The 27,031-nt window shown below is 49.5% G+C and overlaps 1 protein-coding gene across 3 annotated transcripts in view; it reads left to right on the top strand.

Annotated features, from left to right (window-relative positions):
• The first annotated feature begins 705 nt into the window (after positions 1-705).
• Positions 706-27,031, top strand: part of SYT2 (synaptotagmin 2) — a 168,754-nt gene continuing 142,428 nt past the window's right edge. For 2 of the 3 annotated variants that reach the window (XM_038749200.1, XM_038749196.1), the window contains exon 1: positions 706-831. The gene's annotated coding sequence lies outside the window, so the exon portion shown is untranslated. Of the gene's footprint in view, positions 832-3,752; positions 3,812-27,031 lie in introns of those variants that run through there. The other variant, XM_038749198.1, reaches the window with a different exon arrangement.

Raw genomic sequence — 27,031 nt, forward strand, 5'->3', positions numbered from 1 at the left:
CCTCCTCCTACTTCTTCCTCCCTTCTTCTTTCTCCTTCCTCCTCCTCCTCCCTCCCTTCTTCTTTCTCCTTTCTCTTCCTTCTTCTTCTTCTTTCCTCCTCTTCCTCCCTCCCTTCTTCTTCCTTCCTCCTCTTCCTTCTTCTTCCTCCTTCTCCCTCCCTTCTCCTTTCTCCTTCCTCCTGCTTCTACTTCCTCCTCCTCCCTTCTTTTTCCTCCTCCTCTGTTCTCCATCCTTCTCCTCCTCTTCTTCCTCCTCCTTCTTCTTCCTCCCTTTTCTTCCTTCTTCCTCCTCCTTTCTCCTTCCTCCTGCTTCTTCTTCTTCCTCCACCTCCCTTCTTTCTCCTTCCTCCCCCTCCTCCCTCCCCCTCCCTTCTCCTTCCTCCTCCTCCTCCCTCCTCCTCCCTTCTCCTTCCTTCTTCCTCCTCCTCCTCTTTCTTCCTCCTCATCCCTGCTTTCTCCTTCCACCTCCCCTTTCTTCTTCCTCTTCCCCCTCCATCCTCTCTTCTTCTTCTTCTTCTTCTTTTCTTCCTCCTCCTCCTCCTCCTCCTCTCCCCCTCCCTCGCTGCCTCCCTCTCTCTCCTTTCCTCTCTCCCCCCGCCCCCTTGACTCACTGCAGCTGCTCCAGTTCTCTCGTCCATTGATTAGCTTTCTCTCCTTCGCCCTCCTCTCCCGCTCCGCTTCCCCGGCTCCGGCTGGGGCTCAGAGTGCTTAGCTCAGCAAATCCTGCAGCCAGACACTTCGGAGCAGAGTTGGGGCAGAGGCAGAGCGGGGACCCCGGCCGCCCCTTCCCCTCCCCTCCGGTCCATCTGACAGCGCTGCTCCCCCAGCCCGGTAAGTTCTTCCAAGGGCGAGAGAGACCTTGCCCCCCGAAGTTTCTCCCTGCAGGAAGGCAGGAGCTTGTCAGAGACGGGGCACGGGAGGAGAGTCAGCTTGGAGCTGGGAGTTATTTAGGCAGCAGAGAGGGAGGGCCTAAACTGGGGGAGATGGATGGGGGGCAATCCTTTGGGGGGTCGTGGAAGCTCCAGCACCTTGCAGGTGGAGGAGAGTGGGGATGGAGGGACTCTCTTGGGGGGGAGGGGGCAGTCGGCTCTTACCGCCCTCAGACGGGGGGCTTCCCCCTCACAGAATACCCCCACCCCCATGTGTGCCCCAAGTCCGGGGAGAGTTGCGGGTGAGGGACAGATCTAGGATGAGGGGAGAACTGAAACAGCGTGGAGACCCCCGTGATTCAGCATCTGACACCCACCGTGCCCTCCTTCTGTCCCCCACAGCCCTCCCTCAGGGGCACAATAAGGAGGAAACCCCTCCTCCCAAAGCACCCCTCTCTTCCCTCCCTGTTCTTCCTTCTCTGGAGAAGCAGTTTGTTGTAGTGAATAGAGCACGGGCCTGGGTGTCAGAAGGTCACGGGTTCTAATCCCAGCTCCGCCAGTCATCTGCTGGGTGACCTTGGGCAAGTTACTTCTCTGGGCCTCAGCTACCTCATCCGGAAAATGAGGGGGGGGGACAGGGACTGTGTCCAGCCGATTTGCTATTTATTTATTTATTTATTTATTTATTTTACTTGTACATTTCTATCCTACTTATTTTATTTTGTTGGTATGTTTGGTTCTGTTCTCTGTCTCCCCCTTTTAGACTGTGAGCCCACTGTTGGGTAGGGACTGTCTCTATGTGATGCCAATTTGTACTTCCCAAGCGCTTAGTACAGTGCTCTGCACATAGTAAGCGCTCAATAAATACGATTGATTGATTGATTTGCTTGTATCCACCCCAGTGCTTGGTACAGCATCTGTCACATAGTAAGCGCTTAACGAATACCATAATCATCATCTTCCTCGAGTAGCGAGGTCCCCTGGGATCCCAGGAATTAAGGATAGCACTGGAGAGCTCTGACCTGGATACAGAGAAGAAGGGGCTTGGAGAAGGGCCCAAAGAATTTGGCTCTCCAGCCCAACTCTCCTTTGGTCCTCTGCAGCCCCAGGCAAGCTTGGGTTGGCAGCCCTGGGCAACCAGTCCCAGGGACCTTTTCTTTTTGCAGGTGGCAGAGCGAGCGGAGGAGGAAACCCTTTGCGGGGAGGGGGTGCAGAGGAAAAGACGCTCCTACTCTGCATAATGAGGTGTGGGGGAAGGGAAGAAAGCGGAGGTGGTGGGCAAAAGGAGAGCAGGCAAGGAAGGCAAGGGGAGGATGAGGCAGGTTGAGGTTACAGCAGCAGGGACTGAGGCCCAAATGTGAGTTTCCAGCAGCCCCAGAGAACTTCGTGCCCCTTGTGACCACAGTGAGAGGCTCAGGAGAGCTACAAGCCAAGGGACAGGCGCTGCAGGCTGCAGAGCACTGTGAGCAGGGAATGTGTCTGGTAGAATGTTATATCATACTCTCCCAAGTGCTCAGTACAGTGCTCTGCACACAGTAAACACCCAATAAATATGATTGACTGAGTGGGGATACAGGAACAGGGCAGGGGCTGGGCTCCCAACTTCCCCCGATGACTCTTCTGCAGGTGGTTCATTCAATCATATTTATTGAACACTTACTATGTACAGAGCACTGTATTAAGCACTTGGGAAAGTCTTGTCTTATGCTATCGAGTTGTCTCTGACCCATAGTGACTCCATGGATGTATCTCTCCCAGAATGCCCCACCTCCATCTGCAATCATTCTGGTAGTGTATCCACAGAGTTTTCTTGGGAAAGTACAGTACAGGAATGAAGAGAGGCAATCCCTGTCTACCATGAGCTCACAGTAGTTTGAGGGTGGGGAAGGGGTTAAGGCCAGGGGGTGGTGATGTGCCTGCCATGCCATGCCCCCCTCCCTGCCAATTTGGTAGGGACCCTAAGACTGGAGGTTTGTTAGCCCTTCTGGCTCTGTGCACCCCCATGAGACACCCCCCCCCCCCCAACTCCGACTCTCTGCAGTTCAATGGGGAGGACCCAGGACTCCCCCATCTCCTTCGCTACTTTCTTCCCATCCTGCCTTTAGAACCAGAGGCCTGGGTGCCTGACACTCCCCCTCTCTCACCAGGAGACAGCGGGGCCAAGGAAGGGACCACTCCAGGAAGCACTAAAGCTTTCCCTTCTCCCTCTTTCTCCTTCCCACTCCCTTTCTTGTCCCTCCTCTCCCTTCCCTTCCCGGGATGAGTTTGGGCACTGGAGAGGCACCTGACACCTCAGCATAAACATCTTCTACCCATAAGAGTGGAGGGAGAGGTAGGAGAGGGGGTGTTGGAAGACAAATTCCAGTCCCTGTTTCCCCACCACCACCGTTGAGGGGAGCGAAGGAGGAGACTGAGGTGAGCTTTGATGCAGTGGGACGTGTTTACGCGGGGGCTCAGAGGGGCACTGCAGTCTGCAGCCCATGGCAGGACATGGCAGGGAGTGGGCGGGCTGGGTGAGTCAGCATTGCTGGCCCGTGTCGTGACATATTGCAACTGGATGGGGAGGACTTAGGGGCTGGCAACCCCTTGCCCAGCAGCGAGAGCCGGGTTTGGGAAGGCGATCTCTCCTTCTTGCTTGGCTGGGTGGTGAGGGGCAGGGTCTCCCTTTGGGCTGCGTGGCCAGCTTGGCCTCCAGAGTCCATTTCACCTTTGCTGGATGGAAACAACCTGAGACTGACACTCCCCCTCTCTCACCAGGAGACAGCGGGGCCAAGGAAGGGACCACTCCAGGAAGCACTAAAGCTTTCCCTTCTCCCTCTTTCTCCTTCCCACTCCCTTTCTTGTCCCTCCTCTCCCTTCCCTTCCCCGGATGAGTTTGGGCACTGGAGAGGCACCTGACACCTCAGCATAAAGGTCTTCTACCCAGAAGAGTGGAGGAAGAGGTAGGAGAGGGGGTGCTGGAGGGCAAATTCCATTCCCTGTTTCCCCACCACCACCACCACCGTTGAGGGGAGTGAAGGAGGACAAGCGGTCCCAACCCTTCCAGGGGAAAGCGCCCAGGAGGTGGGGAGCCAGAAAGGGGTGCCCTGCAGCAGAGCAGAAACACCACCGGTAGCCCTAGAACTACAGAGTCGAACTGTCAATCAATCAATGGTATTGATTGAACGCTTACTGTGTGCAGAGCACTGTAGTCAGTCATATTTATTGAGTGATTACTGTGTGCAGAGCACTGCACTTAGTGCTTGGGAAAGTACAATATAACAGGCACATTCCCTGCCCACAATGAACTTATAGTCTAGAGGGGGAGACAGGCATTAATAGGAATAAATAAATTACAGATATGTACATAAGTGCTGTGGGGCTGGGAGAGGGGATGAATAAACAGAGTATGTCAGGGCAACACAGAAGGGAGTTGAAGAAGAGGAAAAGAGGGCTTAGTCAGGGATGGCCTCTTGGTGGAGATGTGCCTTCAGTAAGGCTTTGAAGCGGGTGAGAGTAATTAATTCATTGTCATATTTATTGAGCACTTACTGTGTGCAAAGCTCCGTACTAAGCGCTTGGAAAAGTACAATACAACAATAAACAGACACATTCCCTGTTCACAGTGACAGCCCGTGGGAAAGTGCCATGCAACAGAATTGGATATGGTCCCTGCTTATGAGGAGCTTAGCACAGGACCACAGGACAGCTTTAATGTCTGAGTTATTCATCTCAGGGTCTTGCAGATTCATCTGGAAAGCAGTTCCTAGCACCCAAAAATATTTTGTCTCCTCTAAACGCACTCACCCACATAAATACTCCCCTAAGGCAAGTGGTGATGGGCCACGCTTCCAGTGTCCCAGCCGGACCCTGCAGTCTTTTTTTCTTGACTGAAGCCTCCGGCTGCACTGGTGCTGTAATAGACAGCTGCCGTGGCCCACCCCAGAGGCAGCTAGCTGGAATCTTCCTGTGACCAGAACTGGAATTAAGCCTGGAGAACCAGGCAAAATCTGGTTTTGGTGGGTGTTTGGTGAGGGAAAGAGAGGCATCTGTGCATTTGGCTGCTGCTGCTGTTTCTTTCTCTCCACCGCCCCCCCCCACCCACCAATCTCTGTCTGTCTGTCTTTCTGTCTGTCTGTCTGTCTGTCTGTCTGTCTCTCTCTCTCTCTCTCTCTCTCTCTCTCTCTATATATATATATATATATATCTCGGACCTTGGGATCTTTCCTGGGGTTTGGTGTCTGGCTGACACGATACTGCAGATATTTTTCCCCCTTGCACCAAACAGCGACATTTGCAACCAGCTGCATGGATTGGCTGGATGGTCCCTGCCTTTAGTTCTCCCTGTTTAAGCAGCATAGCCTGGTGGAAAGAGCACGGGCTTGAGAGTCAAAGGACCTGGGTTCTAGTCCTGGCTCTGCCACGTGTGTGTAGCGTGACCTTGGGCAAGACATTTCACTTCTCTGTGCCTCGGTTACATCATCTGTAAAAGAGGGATTAGGACTGTGAGCCCTATGTGGTACAGGAACTGTATCTGACCCAATTATTTTGTATCTACCCCAGTACTTAGTATAGTGCCTGACACATAGTGTGTAGTAAATACCATAAAAAAACAGTGATGAACAGATTGGAAAAGTAATCATAGGAGGACAAATGCAAGGAACTGGGTATGCTTTACTGTTGAGGAGTTTTTTAGGAGAATGAGACCTCAACCCCAGCATTTAGTACAGTGCTTGGCACATAGCACTTAACAAGTACCATGATTATCATTATTAAGATCATCATCATCATCATCAATCGTATTTATTGAGCACTTACTATGTGCAGAGCACTGTACTAAGTGCTTGGGAAGTACAAATTGGCAACACATAGAGACAGTCCCTACCCAACAGTGGGCTCACAGTCTAAAAGGGGGAGACAGAGTATAAAACCAAACATACTAACAAAATAAAATAAATAGAATAGATATGTACAAATAAAATAGAGTAAAAAATATGTACAAACATATATACATATATACAGATGCCAGCCAATCATTTTTTACGACTCCAGAGAAACAAATGAGAGAGAATGAATTTAAATTAAAGCAGGAAAGAGTTAGGCCAGACATAAGGAAAAACTACCTAATGACGCTTGGGCCCTGGAATAAGAACTTGAGGGGAGTGAGATGTAAATAGGAGATCCAGAATGGCATAGTGGCTAGAGCATGGGCCTGGGAGTCTTCTGACATCTCATGAATCATGAGTTCTAATCCCAGCTCTGCCACTTGTCTGCTGTGTGACCTTGGGTAAGTCACTTAACTTTTCTGTGCCCCAGTTATCTCTTCTGTTAAAATGGAGATCGAGACCGTGAGCTCCACCTGGGACAGGGACTGTGTCCGACCCGATTTGCTTGTATCCACTCCAGTGCTCAGTACAGTGACTGGCACATTGTAAGTGCTTAACAAATACCACAATTATTATTAAGCAGGACTCTTCCATCGGTCCTGGATACCTAGCCCAGAATGGGCTACTCCTGGTGTGTGCACAGGTTTAGATCTTTTATCCCATTTCATCTCCATAATGGATTATTCTTCTAGACTCTAAGCTTATCGTGGACAGGGAATGGGTCTGCTAATTCAGTATTGGACTCTCCCAAGTGCTCAGTATCATGCTCTGCATGTAGTAAGTGCTCAAAACATACGATTGATGAAAAGAGCTCTGGACCATGTGTCCAGAATTCAGAAGCAATTAGGAAATAGTAGTAGCATTTATTGAGCAACCACTGGGGTTGGAGCACTGTATTAGACACTTGAGAAGCAACATGATTTAGATGAAAGAGCATGAGCCTAGGAATCAGAGGACCAGGGTTCCAATCACCCTGCCAATTGCTTGCTATGTGACCTTGGACAAGTCACTTAACTTCTCTGTGCCTCTGTTTCCTCAGCTGTAAAATGGGGATTAATTATTTATTCTGCCTCCTACTTAAACTGTGATCCCCTTGCAGGACAGGGACTAATTAACCCACCTAATTAACTTGTATCTACCACAGTGCTTAGAACAGTGTTTGACACATAGCATGTACTTTTTTTTTTAAAGATTGAAGGCGTGACATCTTCCCTGCCCACAAGGAGTTTACCTTCTAAAGGGGAAAATATTTATAACTAGAGTGATCAAAATAAGCCCATATATACATGAGAACTGAGAACGGGTATAGAGAAGTTCGTAAGTGCTAGAGTTGGCTGACATATCTCAGGGTGCTGGGAAATTAATTGGGGAAAGCTTAATGGGAAGAGGTGGGATTTGGATGGTGAATGAACAGCTGTGGTCTGGCTGATGTGCAACAGTGGGAGGGAGTTCCAACCTGGGGGAATAGTGTGAGCGTGAGGATGGAGGCGGAAGAGTAGAGAGTAGAGAAGCAGTGTGGCTCAGTGGAAAAGAGTCTGGGCTTTGGAGTCAGAGGTCATGGGTTCGAATCCCAGCTCTGCCAATTGTCAGCTGTGTGACTTTGGGCAAGTCACTTAACTTCTCTGTGCCTGTTACCTCATCTGTAAATTGGGGATGAAGATTGTGAGGGCCCCCCTTGGGACAATCTGATCACCTTGTAATCTCCCCAGCGCTTAGAACAGTGCATTGCACATAGTAAGTGCTTAATAAATGTTAAAAAAAGGGTACAGCTAGAAAGCTGGCTTGGGGAAAAACCGAGGCAATGAGTTGGGGATCAGCAGGTGAGAAGAAGGGGGCCAGATGGTGGAGAGAAACTTGAAGCCGATTGTGAGGGGTTTTTGTTTGCTTCGAAGAGAGTCAGAGAGATAAGGGAGGGTTTTGAGGCAAGGAGAGATGTGGGCTGAGCGGTGCTTCAGGAAAATGATCCATGGAGCAGCAGTGAGTAGTGTAGATCAGAGCAGGGAGAGGAGGGAGGCTGGGAGACCAGTGAGGAGGCTGATGTGAAAGTCTAGCTTTGGCTGAAGATCTAAAAGACAACTCAATCATTTGCCTTTCCCACTACCATATTTCCTTTGGGCTGGGAGCGGGAAGGCAGGGACTGGTGTCTCTGGGCTGTGGACTATGCTTGCATCACGCTGAGAAGCACTGTGATTTATTTGAAAGAGCCCAGGCTTGGGAGTCAGAGGTCATGGGTTCTAATCCCTGCTCCGCCATTTGTCAGCTGTGTGACTTTGGGCAATTCATTGAACTTCTCTATACCTTAGTTACCTCATCTGTAAAATGGGGATTGAGACTGTGAGCCTCACGTGGACAACCTGATTACCTTGCATCTACCCTAGTGCTTAGAACAGTGCTTGGCACAAAGTAAGAACTTAACTAATACCATCATTTATTATTATTATTATTATCCCCTGACACCCATCAATCTATCTATCCCCCAGATAGAGCAGCAGGATGATTCTCCTAGTTGGGGTTAGGGTGGGAGAGAGAAATAGAGGTGGTTATGAGTCACAAAGCTAGAAAGACCCCCATAAACTGGGAGCTGTTCTCTGGGGGTCTCTAGGTGTCTTTGGTGTTATCTAGGAAGATGGATGGGGAGGAGGGGGACTCAGAGGGGTGGGAAAAATCTTTCAGAAGAGGATATTGAACAATTTTAGTCAGTCCCAGACTACCAATGAACAGCTGTTAACGATTTCTGCAGCCTTTTTCTCCTTCACCCTGCTCAACTCCTCTGCATTCCCCTTAAGGTCCCGCCTCCACTGTATTAGGGACAGTGGCCTGATGAGAGAAGGTACATAGGCAGTGAGGAGGGGAAGCAGAGGAAACACATTGCGGGGGTGGCGGGGAGATGTGCACCTTACCGGCTGGCGAGAATTATTGCCAGCCTAATGGTTTCTGAAAACTCTTCGCCAGGCTGAGTTATCGTTTTGATAGAAGCGCCTGGAACCTCCAGTTAAATTTCTCCCGCTCTCTCTCTCTCTCCTTCTTTATCTATAATAGGATTTTGACACCATTACCCATCACTGCCCTGGACAGGAGAACTCTGCACCGCTCCCAATTTATTAATTAACTGCTAAAAGCAGATTGCTAAGGCCTAGCAGTGGTGGTTTGGGCCCATCTGAAGTCCAGGGGCTGTCTCCTGAAGGCAGGTCCAGAGAGGCCCCGGGCTTGGGGAAGAGCTGCTGGGATTCAGGAGTTAAACTCCTATTTGACCCTTCATCCTACCGGATGGGTTTTCTCTGTTTAAAGGCTGAGCCTTTGTCAGATTCTTAGCCTTTCGTTCCTGGGAGGATGGAAGCCGAAGGACCCTTGCCTGGGAGGAAAATGAAGGAAAACACGGGGCGCTTGAGGCTGCTGTCTGTGCCAGCCTGGTAGGGTGGAGGAGAGCAGTTTCCTGAGGACAGCTTCAGGGCTGCTGAAACGGCCCCACAATGACCGCTGCCCCAATAACAACTGTCCTAAGCAGGCCCAGGAACGACCCATGGAGACGCAATGTCAGCACAAGTCCCAGCCGAGGGGATGCCTGTCTCCCCATCAATACCCCTGTAACCCAGATTATTCAGAGAGGGAGGCTAAAATCTTTGAGATTGAAATCCATCCTCCTTGTCCCTCCTCCCCACTTCCCCTCCCTGAACCTCACATCCACTGGCACACACCCTTTTCTTTACTGTCATTCCTCCTCTGCAGGTCAACTTTCAGAGCTCTCTGAAATGGCTTGTTTCTGAACCCAATTCACATCCTTTCATCCTTGGGAGGCCTTCCCAGACTGAGCCCCTTCCTTCCTCTCCCCCTCACCCCCCTCTCCATCCCCCCCGCATCTTACCTCCTTCCCTTCCCCACAGCACCTGTATATATGTATATATGTCTGTACATATTTATTACTCTATTTTACTTGTACATATCTATTCTATTTATTTTATTTTGTTAGTAAGTTTGGTTTTGTTCTCTGTCTCCCCCTTTTAGACTGTGAGCCCACTGTTGGGTAGGGACTGTCTCTATATGTTGCCATCTTGTACTTCCCAAGCGCTTAGTGCAGAGCTCTGCACATAGTAAGCGCTCAATAAATACGATTGATTGATTGATCCTTTCAAAGGTGATGTTATCCAGCCCCCTGTCTCTGAGTGTTTCTAGCTGTCTTATCTTGTTTTCGTGTTTTTATTGTTTCATCATAGCTTACGGGCTTGTCACCAATCCCTCCCTCATTTCTTTGGATCTTTGGAATGTGAGCTCCTCTAGGACCAGGGACCATATTTAGGTCTCACCCATGAATTATTTCCCAGTGCTTAGAAGCAGTGTGGCCTAGCGGATAGAGCATTGGCCTGGGAGTCTGTGTTGGGTAGGAATCGTCTCTATATGTTGCCAACTTGTACTTCCCAAGCGCTTAGTACAGTGCTCTGCACACAGCGCTCAATCAATATGGTTGAATGAATAAATGAGTCAGAAGAACCGGGGTTCTAATCCCAGCTCTGCCATTTGAAGCAGCGTGGCTCAGTGGAAAGAGCCCGGGCTTTGGAGTCAGAGGTCATGGGTTCAAATCCCAGCTCCGCCACTTGTCAGCTGTGTGACTTTGGGCAAGCCACTTAACTTCTCTGGGCCTCAGTTACCTCATCTGTAAAATGGGGATTAATTAAGACTGTGAGCCCCCCGTGGGACAGCCTGATCACCTTGTAACCTCCCCAGCGCTTAGAACAGTGCTTTGCACATAGTAAGTGCTTAATAAGTGTCATTATTATTATTTTCTGTGCTTTAGTTACCTCAGCTGTAAAATGGGGATTAAGACTGTGAAAACCATGTGGGGCATGGATTACGTCCAACCCAAACAGCTTGTGCAGTGCCTAACACATAGTAAGCACCTAACAAATATTTTTTTTAAAGTGCTTTGCCTCTAGTAAGCACTTAATAACACTGCTAATAAACCACCCCAGAGGGTTGGGTGCCTTTAATTAATTCATTCAATCGTATTTATTGAGTGCTTACAGTGCGCAGAGCACTGTACTAAGCACTTGGGAAGTCCAAGTTGGCAACATATAGAGATGGTCCCTACCCAACAACTGGCTCACAAAGGTCTCCAGGCTCACAGTCTCTACTACTTTGAGAAGCAGTGTGGCCTAGTGGCTAGAGCATGGGTTTGGGAGTCAGAGGATGGGGGTTCTAATTTCAGCTCTCCCATCTGTCTGCTGTGTGGCCTTGGGCAAGTCACTTTACTTCTCTGCCTCAGTTACCTCATCTATAAAATGGAGATTAAGACTGTGAGCCCCACATGGGACAGGGACTGTGGCCAACTTGATTATTTTGTATCTACCCCAGTGCTTAGAACAGTGCTTGGCACATAGTAAGCGCTTAACAAATTGTTCTTACCTTCTCAGGTGGTCCTTCTAGAGTTGATCAAGTTCCCCCCAAGGTCTATTGCAAATCTTCATGGATGCCTCCTTCCCCTTCCTTGTGCTCTCCCCTCTCAGGAGAGACCCCTGTAGCCCGCAGGTGAAGCTCAGGGAGTGAAAGGCTGAGCCTCCCTGGTTTGGGGGGCTCAGTACACTCCCCAGAGGAGGGGTGGAGGGGTTGCATTGGGGTGGTTCCCTGCCGGCAGATCCCTTCCCGCCATTCTGACTTAACTGGGAACTCCTCACCCCGAGGCCTCTGGCAGGGCTGTCAATAACTGAAATGACACGGCTCATTCTGGAATTCAGCAATTAGGGAATATTGCAATTAGAGGCGGAATTCACCCATTACTTTTCTATGCCTCTTAATAACGAGTTTAAGTGATTGTAACCATTAGCAGAACACCAGGGAAATGGGGAAAATAGAAATGAATGGACCAGAGAGGTGGGGGGAGGGGAGGGGCCCGAGGCTTGGAATGGTTGTGTTGGGAGGGAGTGGCTTGGTGGGTTAACACTTCCTTCCCCTCACCCACTCTGAAGTGGGGGTGTGGGCAATGGGTGGGAGAAAGGGCTCTGGGTTCCTATTGTTGGCCCATGACTTGGTGTAAAAAACAGGGGCTTGGGAATCAGAGGACCTGAATTCGAATCCTGACTCTACCACTTGTTTGCTGTGTGACCTTGGGCAAATCACTTCTCTGTCCCTCAGTTTCCTCATCTGTAAAATGGGAATAAAGACTGTGAGCCCTAAGTGGGACAGGGACTGTGTCCAACCTGAATATCTCATCTCTACCCCAGTGTGTAGTACAGTGCCTGGTACATAGTAAGGGTTTAACAAAAACTATTATTATTATTATTATTATTATTATTACTATTACTATTATTAGCCCCCTGGGGGACTCTCGGAAAACCACTGATACTTTCTGTGAGGTTTCATTTCTACTTTAGCTGGGACCTGGGTAGGATGCAGGAGTTCAGAGGGGCTGGAAGGAGGAGCAGCTGTGGGTTTGGCAAGCATTCAGACATAGGGAGATGGTGGTGCAGAAAGGGGAGGTGCTCATGTTTTTCAATAATATTGGGCTCAGAGCCCGGGCCTGAGCCTGCACAGCAGGGCTGTATAGCCCCCCAGCCCGCTTACATTCTCTGGGCCTAGGGGGGTGCTCTCCAGTGGGACTGTTACGGTGTACAATCCCTCTGAAGGGGCCTCTCTTCCTCCCCTGTTCCCAGAAGAAGGGTCCGTGGGGGCCACACATCTGTGGGTGTGTTGGGGGGGTGGAATTAGGACCGTGAGCTGGTGTGGAGCTACTGGTCAAGTCTGAGCCAGATGTGTCAAGTGGACATAGGGATGGGTTGGGAATGAGTAGCCAAGGTGATAAATAGGACCATGAGGAGGGGATGCAGTTCTCTTCCCTGATTCTTTGCTGCTCCTTGTGGGTGATGTTTAGAGATTTCCCGCAGTTGGTTGAAGGTGGGTGAGGGAGCGGGGAGAGATGCCAGCCCTTCTTCAGTGACAGCTCCAAATGTGGCTGTCCCCACTGCTGCAGTGCTAAAGGCTCACCCTCTCCTCTGCGGTCTCCTTCCTCCCAGGCAGGCCAGGGAGTATCCAAAGCGACAGCAGCAGGGTGCACCACCGATGCAGAGTTCTTCCACCAGGTCCCCTCTCCTCCTCCTCTCCCCACCGACCCAGGGAGGGAAATGCCCACAGATGGGAAGCCTGGACTGTGAGCCTAGACTGTAAGCCCGCTGTTGGGTAGGGACCATCACTATATGTTGCCAACTTGTACTTCCCAAGCGCTTAGTACAGTGCTCTGCACACAGTAAGAGCTCAATAAATACGATTGAATGAATGACCCCCTGGACTCGCCATACCTCACTGGGGCTGAGTCGTTGTCGAGGTCACCATTGCCTTAAAGGGTCACCCGGTGGGGGAAGAAGGGGTGTAAGAGGAGCCCTCATAGGTAGGCTGGGCTCATATGCATCATGGGGGCGGAGAGGGTTGTGAGAAGAGGGGCCAACTTGTACTTCCCAAGCGCTTAGTACAGTGCTCTACACACAGTAAGTGCTCAATAAATACAATTGAATGCATGAATGAATGATCTGGTTCTTGCTTTCAAGCAGCCCAACTTGCTATGGCTTGAGATGTGAATGAGAGTTGTAGCAAACTGCAGTGGGGATCGATCTCTCTCTCTCTCTCTCTCTCTCTCTCTTTCTCTCTGCGTGTGTCTGTGTGTGTGTGTGTGAGAGAGAAATACTCTTTTCTTTTCTCCCTGTCTCTCCCACATCTTACCCCTCCTTTTCTCTCTGACACATGATGGTTAACTGCTCAGCAAATGGGAGAGATGAAGGTCTGACCTCTGGTAACCCCTTCCCTGGGCTTTGCCTCTTTGTCTCTCTGTTTCTCTTTAAGTGTCTCTGTCTCTCTCCAATCTTATCTGATGCCAAATGCAGCGAAGCATGTTCCGATTAGTCAGGGACTAGTCGGGGTGGAAGGCACTACTGCTGTGGCTGCTGTTGCAACTGCAGAAAAATGCATAAGGACAGAGAAAGGCCTGAGCTGCTTACTGACAGGGACAAGGGGAGGGTTTATTCCGAGCGACTCCAGTCACCTCTCCTCTTCTGCCTCACTGGCTCCTTGGCCCTGGTATCTCCCAACTCTCCCAAACAGAGAGTGGAATTATCTCTCCCCTGCGACCCCCACCCCACCCCAAATCCTAGCCGTGGAAGGGTCAAGCTAAGAAAGGAACCTCAAGGCTTTTTTCCCACAAACCTATCCTGCATGTTCTCCTAGAATTCTCAGGCTGGAAGGCCCATCAGATGTCATCTTGCCTCTTTCCTACAGTCTCCATGCTGTACTAGCAAGGTCTAACCTTCTCCTTCCCCATAGTTCTTTAAGAAGACATAAGCCACCCATTCTAATGTCTCACAAATTTCAGCAGGGAAACCCTTCCTGAAATGTAACCATACCCTCTCCTGGATTTCAACCTGTTGGAGAGGGAGGGACAGACTAGAGCGCTGGCACCCCTGGGGAGGGAGGGGGAAATCCCCCTCCAGGTTCCCAAGCCTTTTTACCTTACTCCCCCTCCTCCTGCTTTCCCTGGGACTCAGCCTCCCCTGCTTTGGTCCCCAAAGTGAGAAGGTTGACCTGGACAAGGCATCTTCACCTCGATCATTGGACAGCTCCCAGCTCCTCCCTTCTTTCTGGTCACTTCAAGTCATGAAGGTTTTACCAAGGCCCGGAGGTCTGGTTGTCAGGTGGGATGCCTGGGCTCTGCCCTACATCTTCCCCTCTCCCTGGACAAACCTGGAATTTCTGTTCCCTTCCCTCTCCTGAGGGGGCAAGCCAAGCTGTTCATAGCTGCGAGTTCTGAAGAGGAAAAACCTCTTGGAGTTTAGCGAACAAGGACTATTGCAATCAGAGGGGGAGTTACCAGAAGAGATGGCGGGCATATGAAATAGGAAGGGTTGGAAACCCTTTCAGTGACAAGGGTCTTGCTTTCTAGGCACTTATATCTCAACTGTCTTATTGGTCGTCTCGATGCGGGGGTGGCGATGTCCCATTTTATGGATGAGGAAATTGAGGCCCAAGAGGCCAAGGATTCAGACCCAGGCTTCCCACATCAGGATTCCAACCGGCATTCTGCTGCTCCTTCCTTCTTCTCTCACCATCCCTTGATGCTGGGGATAATCACCTGTGAGGTTAATCCTTCAGAGTTTGAGTGGTCTCTGCCTTTCTCTTCTCCCTGTTGTTCTCCACCACCCCATAATTGAGCCTCTGGAGATTCTGAAAGAAAAAGAACCAAGTTCAAGAGAACAGTTCCCCCCGACCCCCACAAACTCCTGGGTGGGAGAGAGGATCCAGAGAGCAAGGAGTTAATGAGAAGAGACCCATTTCCCATTTCTTCTCTCTCACAAGTCAAGCCAGATGAAAAAGAAATCCCTTTAATAAGGTTACACCGATTCCGAATCAATCTTTGTGCCTCAGGAGGAGATGTTGGTGGGGGCGAGGGAGAGAAATTAGATTAGTTCCTTTGTGCAGGCCACGTCTGGCTATTTCAGTTGGAGGAGAAAGGAGCTGGGCCAGAGGAGTGGTCAGCTTGACCTCTTCAGGGGTCAGGCACTTTGCAAGGCAGGAGTCTGGGCAGCGGGCCACCCTGGGCCTTGAGTCCAGCCATCTTCATTCATTCAATCATATTTACTTAGTGCTTACGGTGTGCAGGGCACTGTACTAAGTGCTTGGGAGAGTACAATATAACAATAAACAGACCCATTCCCTGCCCACACCTCCCTCTCCCCCAGTTTATCAGCAGCCAGAGGGGAGGGGAGATGCTGGAGTGACTGGGCCTGGGGACTGCACAGGAGGTTGGGAGTGGAGGGAAACCTATGGAGGAGGTTGCAGGTCACGCTGGTCTGGAGCTGGGGGTGAGTCAAAGTGACCCCCTCCTCCAGCTGGGAGGATTAGGAGGATTGGGGTTGGGGAAGCAGAAGCATGTACTGAGAAGATGAGGTCCCCTAAACTCCCCCCAGCCCTGGGCCCGGGAGAGGCTGCTGATCAGGGGGCTGGGGGGAAGCGGGTGTTGGGGGACTTGCTGCTTTATGCACATGGAGAAGACTTCTCCAGGCTGCCAGACCAGCTGGCATGGGCCACTCCCTGGCTCTTCAACCACATCTCCACAGGGAAAGGATCCCACCCATAGGACAGTTGCCTGCCTTCCCCCCATCCCCACTACCATAAACAAGAGATATAGGTCTCTCACTCTTCCTCTCGCTATATAGTCAAGGGGCAGAGTACTGAATGAAGCCCATAGGGTCCAATTTGCGAAATACATGCAATCCCTGCCTTCAAAAAGGGAGGGAGTCAACTGTGAGCCCACTGTTGGGTAGGGACTGTCTCTATATGTTGCCAATTTGTACTTCCCAAGCGCTTAGTACAGTGCTCTGCACATAGTAAGCGCTCAATAAATACGATTGATGATGATGATCCCTGTCTTTAGAAGGGTCCTTTTTATGGTAGATGTGAAGCCCTTACTGTACTGTGCAAGCTAATCAGACTGGATACATTCCCTGTCCCACATGGGTTCCACAGTCTTAATCCCCAATTTTCAGATGAGGGAACTAGGCACAGAGAAGTGATGTGTCTGGCCCAAGGTCACACAGCAGATAAGTGGCAGAGCCAGGATTAGAACCCAGGTCCTTCTGATACCTAAGCCCGTGCTCGATCCACTTGGCCACGCTGTTTCTGGTCAGACTGGGGCAATAGCAGAAACCCCAGACGGCATGCATCAAAATGGAAAGATTGACTCGGGAATGGCAGGAATGATGGGGCGTGTTTGGGCTAATTGAGAAGTGAGTGGGTTATATTTGGAAAAGCTTCCTAGAGGGGTGGGCTTTGAGTTGCTGGAAGTGGAGAGTACTTGCTGAAATTGTCAACTCTACAGGCTTGAGGGTCAGCTAGGGCCAGGGGAAGAAGTAGAGCCTGTATCTGAGGTGACTTTTAGAACTGCTACCTTCAAGATTTTTCCTGAAGAGTCCCAGGGACTGGACCATTTCTCAGGGATTAAGGCCCCGTTTCTATTTCGGTTGGAGTTTTCCCCATAGACCTGGTGGGGTCTGGGGATTTTGTGGTCATGTTGGCCTTGTCTGTGGCCTGGGTCTGTCCAGCACTGAAGGTTTGCCCTAGATCTGGATCCTGTCCTCTCCATCTGCTTTAGGGAGCAGCTCTTCTGAGCAGTAAGATCCTTGGTGGGCCCCGAAGAGTGCAGATAGCCCCAGCTAGAGGGCCCGGTGTTCAATTTCCTCTTCCCGGGCCCTTCTCATCAATGGCTCCAGTAGCGCTTGAACTGGGGGTCCCCCAAGGGCAGACCTGCTACCAGGTTTCACTGGAAATGCTTATGACACCTCTGGTAGAGAGGGGGCCCTCGTTCACCGCAGCAGCCTGGGCAGTGACCCGACAGAATGAAGATTCAGTGCCTTGATCATCAAGCTGGGGGGATAATTGCTCTCTGCTGTCGCTGCACAGAGAAAACTAAGCAGGTGGGTTTGTCCGCCTGCCTCTTGCTTGGCTTTAGCCTCTGCCTGCTCCTGGAAGGTTTCGAGGGAGGTGTCATAACCAGGTGACACTTTCCCAGGTGGTGCCCAGCAGGACATGATCCTGGTTGATTCAACTGCCGAAAGGAAGGCCCCAGGCAGGTCCCCAAACCCGACAGAAAGGGCAGTCAGTAGCTTAGCTAAGCAGTGAGGCACAGAGAGGAATGTTTTGTCCAGGTGCTCTGAGCAATGGCATCTCTTGCTTACTTGGGTGGAGAGCTGGTCAACCTCTGTTTGGGGAACTGGTCAGTCTCTGACAGAGTATGAGTTTCACACACACTCCCCATCCCACATGGGGCTTACAGTCTCTCTTCTCTCCATTTTGCAGATGAGGAAATTGAGTCTCGAAAGGTTGAGTGACTTACTCAAGGTCACTTAGCAGCAGGCCAATGGCTGAGATGGGTCTCACATGTGGGCCACTGTTAGGCAGCAGAAGGTCACAAGGAGTAGGTTTGCCCGCTCCTGCCTCCTCCCTTTCCCTACTGGCTGGTCAGCTGATAGCCTGGTGGAAGGCGCAGAGAGGGACGGGGCCGGGAACTGCCAGAATCTGCAGGACTACTTGGTTCCATGCTGGAGTTTCCCTGCCATTACCGAGTCAGTTTTGTCATCCCCAGTGCCATCTCTGAGTGTCAAGAAAGTGGGTTGGTAGCGGGAGGACCTGCCTGTGAGGAAACTTCAGTGCAGTGCACTGATCTGGGTCTGTTGCTTGCAGATAAGCAGTCAGAGGCACCTTTTGCTTGATGGAAAAGATGAATGAGACGGAGACTGGTGGTCGAGCAGAATGAGGGAGGAGGAGGGCACCGATCTCAAAAGCAAAGAGGCCAGAAGAAAAGCTGGTCTAGGGGCTCATGGATTCCCTGGGATGAAAGAAATCTTTAGGAGTCATCTCGGCCTAGTGGAAAGAGCCCATGCCTGGGAGTCAGAGGACCTGGGTTCTCATTCTGGCTCTGCCATTTGTCTGCTGTGTGACCTTGAGCAAGTCACTTCACTTCTCTGTGCCTCAGTTATCTGTAAAATGGGAATCGAATCCTCCTCCCTCTTACCAAGACTGTAAGCTCCATGTGGGCATGATGATCTTATGTCACCCCCAGTGCTTAGTAAAATGCTTGGCACATAGTAAGTGCTTAACAAATGCCAATATTATTATCTCCTCCCATCTCCTTACCCAGCTCAGTCAGTTGATGGAATGGGTGGGGGATCTGACTCTGAAGATCCTGCAGGGAAGGTAACCCAACATCCCTCCATCGCCCATGCCAGAGTTCACCCGGGAAGTTGCAGTTTTCTCATCAGTAGAAGAACATGGCTAAGTCATGCTGAGGCTGCTTTCCTCTGCTTCAACTCAGCTGATATCACTGAATCAGCCAGCCACTAACCCATTGCCCAGCTAAATCTGATCTCTGTTGGGGTCTGTGTAGGAGGCTCCCAGCCCCCTCAACAGGAGTTCCCAAAATCCAGAATTGAAAGGATCTTGAGAGTTATGACTTTCATTCCCTTTCCTCCAGGCATAGCTCCCTCAAATCATACCAGGCAGATGTGAAGCAGCATGGTCTAGTGGTTAGAACATGGACCTGGGCGTCAGAAGGACCTGGGTTCTAATCCCGGCTCTGCCACTTGTCTGCTGTGTGACCTTGGGCAAGTCACTTTACTTTTCTGTGCCTCAGTTCCCTTCATCTGTAAAATGGGGATTAAGACTGTGAGCCCTATTGCAGGGACTGTGACCAACCCAATTATCTTGTATCTATCCCAGTGCTTAGAACAGTTCCTGGCACATAGGAAGCACTTAACAAATACCACAATTAGATATGAGTCTGTCATATTTTAAAAGACTTCCTTTAATCATCTAACCCAGTGTCTAATACCCCTTGTTTCCAGGGAGTTCTTCCTGATAAGCTCCTCTAGACTGTAAGTTCCTTGTGGGCAGAGAATATGTCTGTGAACTCTGGTTTGTTGTACTCTCCCAAGTGCTTAGTACAGTGCTCTACACACAGTAAGTGCTTAATAAATACAACTGATTGATTGACTGAGTGTCTAACCTCGATCAGTTGAAAGTCTGTTTTCCCCTTTTTGGTCTTCAGTGGAGAGGGAAAACTCTTTAGAGGCTTAAAGATGATCATTATATCAGTCTCACACTCTCCTCCTTTAAGTTGTTTTTTTCATTTCCCATCTTTCCATTACTTTGGGGTAAGCCTGTTTCCAATTTCCCATACTCCTTCTTAGTAGTCATTTCCTCCATGTCTTCTTCTCTGTGAGGCATATCCCATGTGCAGTTGACCAAACATTGTCAGCAGACAGGCTCTGCCAACCCTTGGGACAGCCCAGAGGCAACTGGGAAGGCATTCTTGCTCCCTGAGGAAGAGATTGGGTCCCACTCACTAGCAAACCATCCAACCTCTAGGGCCAGCGGCATTATCAGCTATCAAATTCACAGTGTAATTAATGTGTTCAATCACTCAATTGTATTTATTCAGTGTTTGCTCCGTGCAGAACACTGTACTAAGCATCTGGGAGAGTACAATACAACAATGTAACAGACAAATTCCCTGCCCACAATGAGCTTAAAATCCAGAAGGGGAGACAGACATAAATAATGATAAATAAATTACAAATATGTTCACAAGTGCTGTGGGGCTTGAAGGGGTGGTGAATAAAGGAAGCCAGTCAGGGCAACACAGAAGGGAGTGGGAAAAGAGGAAATGAGGGATCAGTCAGGGAAGGCCTCTTGGAGGAGATGTACCTTCAATAAGTCTTTCAAGGTAGGAAGAGAAATTGTGTGTCGGATACTGATTCATTCATTCAGTTGTATTTACTGAATGCATATGTTGGGCAGAGCACTGTACTAAGTGCTTGAAAAATACAATACAGCAATAAAGACAGACATCAACACCAGTAAACAGGCATCAATATAAATAAGTAGAATTATAGATATATATATTCAGAAGTGCTGTGTGGTGGGGAGGGGAGGAGGAGCAAAGGGAGTGAGTCATGGAAGCTGAGGAAAAGTGGAGCTTAGTCTGAGAAGGCCTCTTGGAGGAGGTGCACCTTCAGTTGGGCTTTGAAGGGGGGAAGGATTTTGAGGAGGGAGGTTGTTCTGGGCCTTAGGCAGGATGTGGGTGAGAGTCAGCGGTGAGATAGATGAAATTGAGGTATAGTAGTTGGCATTAGAAGAATGAAGTGGAGGGCGGGGTTGTAGTAGGAGAGTAGTAAGGTGAGTTGAGGGCACAAAGTGATTGAGTACTTTAAAGCTGATGGTAAGGAGTTTCTGTTTTGGTACGGAAGTGGATGGGCAACCACTGGAGGTTCTTGAGGAGTGGGGAAACACAGACTGAAAGTTTTTGTAGAAAAATAATTTGGGCAGTAGAGTGAAGTGTGGACTGGAATGGGGAGAGACAGGAGGCAGGGAGGTCAGCAAGGAAGCTGGTATAGTAATCAAGGCAGGTTAGGATAAGTGCTTGGATTAATATGGTAACAGTTTGGAAGGAGAAGAAAGGGTGGATTTTAGTAATGTTATTAAGGTTTAACTGACAGGATTTAATGATAGATTGAATGTGTGGGTTGAATGAGAGATGTCAAGGTAACACCAAGGTTATGGGCTTGTGAGAGAGGAAGGATGGTGGTTCTGTGTACCAAGATGGAAAAGCCAGGGGGAGGACAGAGTTTGGGTGGGAAGATAAGGAGTTCTGTTTTGGACATGTTGAGTTTGAAGTGACAACAGGGCATCCAAGTAGAGATGTCTTCGAGGCAGGAGGAAAAGTGAAACTGAAGAGAAGGAGAGATCAGGGATGGAGATGTAGATTTGGGAATTATTAGTTGAAGCCATGGGAGAGAATGAATTCTCCAAGGAAGTGGGTGTAAATGGGGCATAGAAGGGGAATCAGACCTGAACCTTGGGGGACACCCAAAGTTAGGGGGTGGGAGGCAGAGGAGGAGTCCACGAAAGAGACTGAGTGTCCAGAGGGATAGGAGGAGAACCGGGAGTGTCAGTGAAGTTGAGGTTGGACAATGTTTCCAGGAGAACCAGGATGGTCGATAGTGCTGAAGGCAGCCGAGAGGTCGAGGAAGATTAGGGTGGAGTAGAGACTGTTGGATTTGGCAAGAATGAGATCATTTGTAACCTTTGAGAGAGTGGTTTCTGTGGAGTGAAGGGGATGGAAACCAGATTGGAGGGGGTCAGTTGGAGGAGCAGGACTTGAGACAGCTGCTGTAGACAACTCTATCAAGGAGTTTGGAGAGGAATGATAGGAGGGAGATATGAGTCCTGTTCTGCCTACTTTGAATTTTATCATTTGCAACGACCTTCTCTTACTCTTACCTTTTATATGTTTGTAATTTGGGTCAACTCATCTCCTCCATTAGACTGTAAGCTCCTCTAGGGCAGGGAAGACGTCCCTCACTTCTACTGCATTCTTCCAAGAGCCTGGTATAGAACTCTGCCCACAGTGGAAGTGAAATAAATGCTGTGAATATTGATAAAAATGATGGAAGAAGCCCTTTCAGAGAAATGAGTTTTGTTCTTCTAACACTGCAAGAATCGCTTCCTTCTAACAACCCTGATTTCCCCCTCTTCCCATTGGTGGTACAATGGAGGGATTCTGGGAAAGTAAAGACTGTAAGCTCATTGTGGGCAGTGAATGCGTCTACCAACTCTGTTATATTGTACTCTCCCACGCACTTAAAGTGCTCTGCATACAGTAAATGCTCAATAAATACCTCCTCCTCCCTTACGCCCCTATACCCTCTTGCATGACACTGAAATATTTAGAGCCTTAAGCCCCAGGACCCCAAGCCAGTAGCTTCGGTCCCTCTCATCTGACTCTGGCCTCCTTGACCACCCCCAGGGAGGTCAGCAGGGAGAACAACTTCCTCCCAAGGGGAAGGACATAGTTGAGAATAGAATCCAAGAGTCCTGCTTCCCTATCTAGGCTCCCCCGCTGTAGCTTTGGGTTCCCTTTAACTGACTTCAAGAGGCTGGTTGTTCCTGGTGTCCAGGAGAAGGTGGTCCTCTGTTTATATCTGTGATCTCGTCACCTGCGGAGGCAGTTTGTTCTGAAGAATATGTCAAAGCCCTGCTGAGGCTATGGTAGGTGCAGTTGCAGGGAAAATAGCCAAAAGTTCAATGTTTGACCCCCTGCTGCTATGACCATCACCCCCACAGTGGCCTTCTCTCTCTGTCTCTTTCTCTTCTCTCTCTTAACCCACCCCCAGATTGGAGGGGGAGGGAGAGAAAGAGAGAAGAAAAGAAAAACTCCAAACATCCATCCATTTAAAGCAGGCCTGTGGTAGGTATTAGTTAATAATAATAATAACGACGGCATTTAAGTGCTTACTATGTGCAAAGCACTGTTCTAAGCATTGGTGGGAATACAAGATGATCAGGTTGTCCCACGTGGGGCTCACGGTCTTAATCCCCATTTTACAGATGAGGGAACTGAGGCACAGAGAAGTGAGTTGCCTAAAGTCACAGAGCTGGCAAGGGGTGGAGCCAGGATTAGAACCCAAGACCTCTGACTCCCAAGCCCGGGCTCTCTCCACTGAGCGACCCTAGGATGCTCAGTGTCTCCCTTCCCCGGCCCTGCTCAGGCAGTTTCCTGGCCCTCCACTCAAGCTCCCTGCCAATTGTCTCATTTACTGATGGTAGAGGCTTTGGGGTCTCCTTGCCAGGTTGGCTACCGTGCAAGACATTGCTGCTGAGCTCAGGTCTGTGAAGACTGAGTCCTCAAAACCTGGGGATTGGGCAACAAGACTATCCCTGGTTCTGGTCATCCATCCAGCAGCCCTCCCTCTCTGCACTCCGCCATCCCCCTAGCTTGCAGCTACATCCTATCCCCTTAGCCCCCAGAAATGGAACCACACTCTGGGAGGCAAGGACTCCTGGGTTTTACTAGCAGCTCCAGAGATCAAACAGTCACCTCTCCCCAGGGAGAGAGAAACCCTGCTTCATTGAGCAGCAAATCTCTTCCCCCTTCTGTCACCTCCACCATCCCCTGGAGTGACCGTTATTCAGCTGATCAAGAAATCAATAGAATCTACTGAGTACCTACTGTGGGCATAGCACTGTACTGTTTGGACAAGGACAAGCATTAATCATATGGAAAGAGCATCGGTTTGGGAGTCAGAGGACATGGGTTCCAATCCCTGCTCTGCCACTTGTCTGCTGTGTGACCCTGGGCAAGATATTTAACTTCTCTGTGCCTCAGTTACTTCATCTCTAAAGTGGGGATTGAGACTCTGGGACAACCTGATTACCTTGTTTCTACCCCAGTGCTTGGCACAGTGCGTAGAACAGTGAGCCCGTTGTTGGGTAGGGACCATCTCTATATGTTGCCGATTTATACTTCCCAAGCGCTTAGTACAGTGCTCTGCACACAGTAAACGCTCAATAAATATGACTGAATGAATGAATGAACAGTGCTTGGCACATAGTAAATGCTTAACAAATACCATAATAATAATAATTATCATCATTGAGCGCTTACTATGTACAGTGCATTGTACTAAGCACTTGGGAGAGTGCAAAACAACAAAACTAGCAGACATGTTTCCTGCCCATAATGAGCTTGGAAGATACAATCTCTGTCCTCAATCAACCAAGTAACATGGTGTAGTGGATAAAACATGGGCCTCGGAGTCATGGGTTCTAATCCCACTCCGCCATGTGACTGCTGTATGTCCCTGGGCAAGTCACTAGGCTTCCCTGTGCCTCAGTTACCTCATCTGTAAAATGGGGATTGAGAATGTGAGATGTGAGCCCCATGTGGGACAGGGACTGTGTCCAACCCGATTTGCTTGTCTCCACTCCAGGGCTTAGTACAATGCCTGACACACAGTAAGTGCTTAGCAAAAACCACAGTTATTATTACTAAGTGCAGAGCAGTGTACTAAGAACTTGGGAGAATACAAGGATCCTACAGCCTAGATGGGGAGAAAATAAAAAAAATGCAAATAAATAAATTACAGACAGATGAATTACAGATTAGGGGCCCTAGTAGATAAATGGATTTGGACATAAGTGCTAAAGGAGTTGTGGGAACTTAAGTGCTTATTTGGCAGTTGGGGTATTAAACTGGGAGATTAATGATTCCTTAGGGAAGACTTTCTAAAAGTCTCCGAAGATTGACAATTGATTTATTCCCATTCAGAGCCATCTTGGGGTTCATGTTCCTCAGTGCCTTCTACTGCTCTTGAGTTATGGGGGTGAATCCCACTTTCTTCTCCCCCCCCCCCTCCCCATCCTCTAAGACTTGGGCCCCTTGATATGCACAATTTTAAAACACTTCCATCTGTGGTCTCTGCAGTCCCAGGAGGGGAAGGAATTCAGTTTGATTGTTGGTTCCAGCAGAGTTGGTTGTGCCCATTGGCCTGGGAGAGGGAGATGTTGTGTTCTCCTGGAAACCAATTCTTGCACATAAAGCATCCCAGTTCACATTTCCCAGTGACACATGTTCCTAGCTGTGCAGGCACTGCACTCCATCAAATTGAGTTCAATTACACCTTTGCTCTCTGTATTCCTGCTGTAATATAAATATCGCTCGTGAAAAGTGTATTACGAGCTGGCGATGCAGGTGCTGGGGAAATTGATTTGAAGGAAAAGGCTGAGGGAAGCTGGGGAATCAGGAATTTCAGGCACAATCTTAAAATAGGAAAGTGACGGGGGGAGGGGGGAGTTAGGCAAAGGGGAGAAAGGATTGGGCAGACCAGGTAAAAGTCCTTGCAAAATAAGTCTTTTTGGTGGTGTTTAGGGATGTGCCTGTCTGGAGGCAAAATCCCAGTTGGTCTAAAATCTTAGTATTGAAGGGTAGTGGTGGTGGTTATGTGTGTGTATATATGTATTTTCCAGGGTGTACTTTTATACTGAAGACAAAAAGCAACTGGTTTCTTTCGCCAATGAGGACAAAATATAAGGAAATGTCCTTAAGCAGCAGGAGGGATTTAGGGTAGACACCAGGAAAACATTTTTGCCTGGGGTGTCCCTTCTGGAGAGCTTTAAAGTTGGAAATGTTCTCATGTGGATGATGCGAGTGGGTTTCCGCCTAGACAGCAGATGATGAAGCAGAGTGGCTCAATGGAAAGAGCACAGGCTTGGGAGTCAGAGGTCAGGGGTTCAAATCCCGGCTCTGCCAATTGTCAGCTGTGTGACTTTGGGCAAGTCACTTAACTTATCTGGGCCTCAGTTACCTCATTTTACCATTTTACCCTGTAAAATGGGGATTAAGACTGTGAGCCCACGTGGGACAACCTGATCACCTTGTACCCTCCCCAGCACTTAGAACAGTGCTTTGCACGTAGTAAGCACTTAACAAATGCCATTATTATTATTATGATGGATAATCACAATTGCCCTCCAGGGTCATGGTTCTCAGGTTGTGGCTGGCTTGAAGCAAGGAGAGGGACAACTAGGGGTCCTAGTTGCTAGTTGTCCTTCCAAAAAAGCTCCCAGTCCCATTTCTGGAGTGAGAGCTGCTGCTGAGCAAGGGCTGGTTCCAGAAAGCAAAGCTTGAGCCTGTCCTGTCCCTCAACACCCGCCCCCCCCCCCCGCCCCCGCCGAGCAGGCTGGCAGTCCTTCCGTTTAGGGTCTTTCTGTTTCAAGCAGGCTGAGTTCAGAGCAGGGGCCTGGCCCTCATGTAGGCCCTTCTTGGTTGTTTGAGGATTCAACTCTCCTAGTGAGCCCGAGAAAAGCCATCTCTCTCTCTCTCCCGCACCCCTCCCCCAAGCCAGAGGAAAGGACGGGTAGGGGCCGTCTCTATATGTTGCCAACTTGTCCTTCCCAAGCGCTCAGTACAGTGCTCTGCACACAGTAAGCGCTCAATAAATACGATTGAATGAATGATTGAGCGCCTGGGAGCCTGGGCAGCCGGGCCTTTTGGGTTTATAGTTTGCCAAGTCGCTGGACTGTGAGCCCACTGTTGGGTAGGGGCAGTCTCTATATGTTGCCAACTTGTCCTTCCCAAGCGCTTAGTACAGTGTTCTGCACACAGCGCTCAATAAATACAATTGAATGGATGAATGATTGAGCTCCCAGGAGCCTGGGCAGCCGGGCCATTTGGGTTTATAGTTTGCCAAGTTGCTCGACTGTGAGCCCACTGTTGGGTAGGGCCGTCTCTATATGTTGCCAATTTGTCCTTCCCAAGCGCTCAGTACAGTGCTCTGCACACAGTAAGTGCTCAATAAATACGATTGAATGAATGAATGAATGATGGAGGAAAATGGGGGTGGAAGCAGGGAGCTGGGGAAGGAAGTCATAACAGCCTGCTCATCTAGGAGCTGACAACACTATAAACTACCGGGACCAGCTCGGGGACTCCTGGATGGATTTATCACCTTCTCACTTGGCTCAGCCCAGCTGCTGTTCCAGATGTTCCCCATGGTGCCAGAGTGATTGACGGGGCCTGGACCTGCCCCATTCAAGTCGGTCCTATACAGACAGAAAGGAAGAATAGCCCTCACTTTGGGGCTTTGATTTAGGACCCTGCCGGGACGTTCCTCTTAGGTAATGTCGGCCAGAGCTCCGCTTCCGGGGAAAATCCTAACTTAAATCACCCTGGATAGGCAATAAATTATCCTGTGTGGAATAAAGGAGATTGCTCAGTCTCCTTTAGTCAACCATTCCTGGGCTTAACCTCTCCTGGTGGGAAGTTCTTCCTTATATCTAGCCTAAGTCTCTTGTGCTGTAGAGGACCATGCTTATGAGTTGGATGATGTCCACAACTACTGAGTTAAGGAGTGTTTGGGTGAGCATGGTTGCCAGTCTCCCCCCGGGGCTGTAAGTTTGTTGTGAGCAGGGTATTGTGCTCTTCCAAGCCCT

This window comes from Tachyglossus aculeatus, chromosome 7 (assembly GCF_015852505.1).
Source record: "Tachyglossus aculeatus isolate mTacAcu1 chromosome 7, mTacAcu1.pri, whole genome shotgun sequence".
In the NCBI taxonomy this organism is placed as follows: Eukaryota; Metazoa; Chordata; class Mammalia; order Monotremata; family Tachyglossidae; genus Tachyglossus; species Tachyglossus aculeatus.